This window comes from Ochotona curzoniae, unplaced genomic scaffold, assembly GCF_017591425.1.
Source record: "Ochotona curzoniae isolate NIBS_2020 unplaced genomic scaffold, NIBS_Ocur_1.0 contig_3190, whole genome shotgun sequence".
NCBI lineage: Eukaryota > Metazoa > Chordata > Mammalia > Lagomorpha > Ochotonidae > Ochotona > Ochotona curzoniae.
This window is the reverse complement of record NW_024465751.1, coordinates 18881168-18884492: the sequence shown is the minus strand read 5'-3', so window position 1 is coordinate 18884492 and position 3325 is coordinate 18881168.

The following is a 3325-nucleotide window of genomic DNA, read 5'->3' as shown; positions in this document are numbered from 1 at the left end:
TTAGCCCTGTGGATGAAGAGGGATAAGGCAAGAATTCTCAGGTCTTGAGGGAAGAAATAGATTGCATAAATAGGATAAATCAGATCAGGCAATTCAAGACAATGTTTGAGTAAGCCAAAAGCTATTTTATTATCTTATTGGTTTAGTTAAACCCAATGCTAGTAAGTCAAGTATTTGTGAATCTTTGTCACCACTGCCATTATCTATGATGACATCATTGCCTGTCCTAGCAGGCAATTTTATATAGAGGGATGACATACCTCATTCTTCCAGTAAATGGTATAAATTGGTCTACAATTGAAGCAATTCACATAGAATGGGTGGGAGGAAAAATATGCAAATCAAACAGATGTATAGTTTTTGGAAGCACTTGAAATGATATTCATGTCAGTGGGCCCTCAGTAACAAACACGACAAAACAAAAATAGACCCTGGATACTTTTATAGTTGTGCATAGGATTTAGTGTACACTTGGTTCTATGGACTTAATTAATTTTATTACTATTTTTTTTTTTGGCTCTTCATCTGTCAAGAGACAGGTGTTGAAATAAATTGACTTTACTTTTAAAATGCTCACTTGATTTTGTATTGATTATTGATTGGGGAAGAAAACATGTTTAATAACAAATATTTCAATGTGAGGATGAGATAAGAATGTGTGACCATGGTACCTTGTATAGACTACAGGGTTATTTAAAGAAATGTGCTCTGTGCATTGTCCTCTCTTACTTATGTGAAACTCTCAGAGAGTGGAGATACAGTATACAAGCTGAAGAAAAAGAGTTCATGAACTTTGCTTTTTCATTTGGGATTCTGAGATAGTACAATAGTTTTACAGACATAAAATGGCTCACCTTAGCAAAGTCAGTCCAGTCATGTAGTGCTTCACTACAAGGAGCATTACATCTAGGGGCTACCCTCATTCTGGCAGTTTCCACGTTTCTGCCATTACCACTAGTTTTCTAACATGGAAGTTTCCTAATCTGGTAGAACAATAGATAAACTTGAATTTTTCTCAAAATCTGGACAGTTGCATACATTTACTGAAATCTTTAGTTGTATATAACATCCATTACAGAAAAGTTGCACAAGAGAAGGCAAGCTCCATTGCCTCTCACTCATTCCTTGTTGATTAAGCTGCATTTTATGATTTAGCCAACAAGTAGATTACATTCATCTTTATTGATATTTCCCAAATTTTATCGAGCATTATTCATTTCAAAAATATTTAGAACTTCTTAAACTGTATTATTATGATGCATAAAACACAACTCAAGGGGCAGGGTTAGTGGTGCAGAGAAGTCAAGTCACCTCTTGAGATGTCTGTATTCTCCATTGCAGTATCAGTTTAAGTCTCAGTCCTTATGCTCTTTTGTAGCTCCATGCCATTGCTACTTGGAAGCAGTGAGTGATGTCCCAAGTGTATGGGCAGCTCCAGTGAAATTCCTGTCACTGACTTCCGTGTGGTCCAGTTTGGCTAATGTAGCAGTTTGAGATATAATCTGCAGGGTGAAAGATATCTCTGTCTCTCCTACTTTTCAGATAGGACTAAAAAAGCAACCAACCAAAGACATTTTATACACACACACACGTATATGTATGTATGTGTGTATATGTATATATGTTTATATATGTCTATGTGTATATATATGTTTATGTATATATATATACACACACACCAATGAGGCTAATATTTCAGCATGATGATCTTACTTTCCATCCATTTCCATATCAGTATTTTATTAATTCTTACCACTTAGCTGGTTTTTCAGCTCAGCGCCTGTTTTTATGTATTTTTTCTGGTGTATTCTTTCTGACTTCTCTGATATTAACCTTGTAATTTATAACATTCTATTTTCTCTTCTTCAATTAGATTTATGTTTAAATATTTCAAGTATTTTAGAGTTGTTTTAAAACTGTTGTATGCAGTTATAAACTACATTAACCTTGCATTCATATGCAGTTATTATTTGGCTAGTAGTGAAATTCCAGCAAAGTACTCCCAGTTCCTTTTTTCTAATGTTAATAATATGGCTGTGATTTATTTTATTCATCCATCAGCTAAAATCACTTACTATAATACAGTTTGAACAAACTATTAAGTCAGTTAAATGTAAGAAAAGATGAAGTCTCAAATTCATCATTTATATCTTTTCACTTTTGTTAACTTCTTTATAGAATCAGAGTTTCTAAACTATTTGATTCCCATCCCTCTGATGAGTGTTTTTAACTTCTTACAAGAAATATATACAAGTGATAAGTCTTCCGACATTTTTGCTGTTAGCTGAGGATGTTTTCTTTTTACAGTAAGTATTGAGGATAATTTTATTTTAAGTATGAAGGATAATTTTATTTTCTAGAGAATATAATTCTTTTCTACTCTTTCAATACTAAGTATTTCACTTTATTCTTCTTGGTGGCATAGTATCTGATAAAAATCTTATTTTTCTTCCTATGTAGATAAATTGTATCTGTCCTTTGGCTTATTTCAGCATTTTCTTCTCCTCTTTAAGGTTTCTATTATTTCAGTATGATTTTTCTATATTTAGATTTTTCAGTATCAGTTCTAGTTGACATTGTTTGACTTCAGTTGACCTATGGCTTAGTAGGTGTCACTGATAATAGAAAATGATCAGACATCCCTACATTTCAAATGCTAACTATGTTAAACACTTTTAAATGCTTTATCTTTCTGATGTATGAAATAAATAGAAAATTAATTTTGATATATCTGGTGATCATTTCTTCAGGTGGACTTGTTACAGGTAAGGATGACCACGTAAATTTTTCCACATAAATTCCATGTAAATTCCATGCAAATTCTTTGCTTTTGTCTGAAGCCCTGTTGGAAGCATATATCTCCTCAGGTTTCCAGGGCAGAATCACATTTTCCTGTATTTGCAACATGATGTCTAAACACATTGTTTTTATATTTTTGTTTTTGGTTGTCTCACGATATGAACCCATAAATTTCAGATTAACTTTATATGGACTTATCGCTCTTTTTACTGGGACTGCAGATTATTTACAGTTAACTTATGTGAGAGAATTTTTTTTAAAATGCTATACTAAAAATAAGGTATAAAGCCCAACAGCCATAATATTACATGAGAGCCAAATGGCAATATATCATATCAGACCAACTGAATTATAATATTCATCTTTTTATTTATAAAGGTAATAGATTATATATATATACTTCTAATCACATAACAAGTTTGGTAGTTGATTGGATGTGTCAATTTCTCTGCTTTAGAGAATAAATCAAAGAAAGATGGGCCAGGTATCAGTCATTTCCAATGACCGCTTTCTACATGATGTTCAG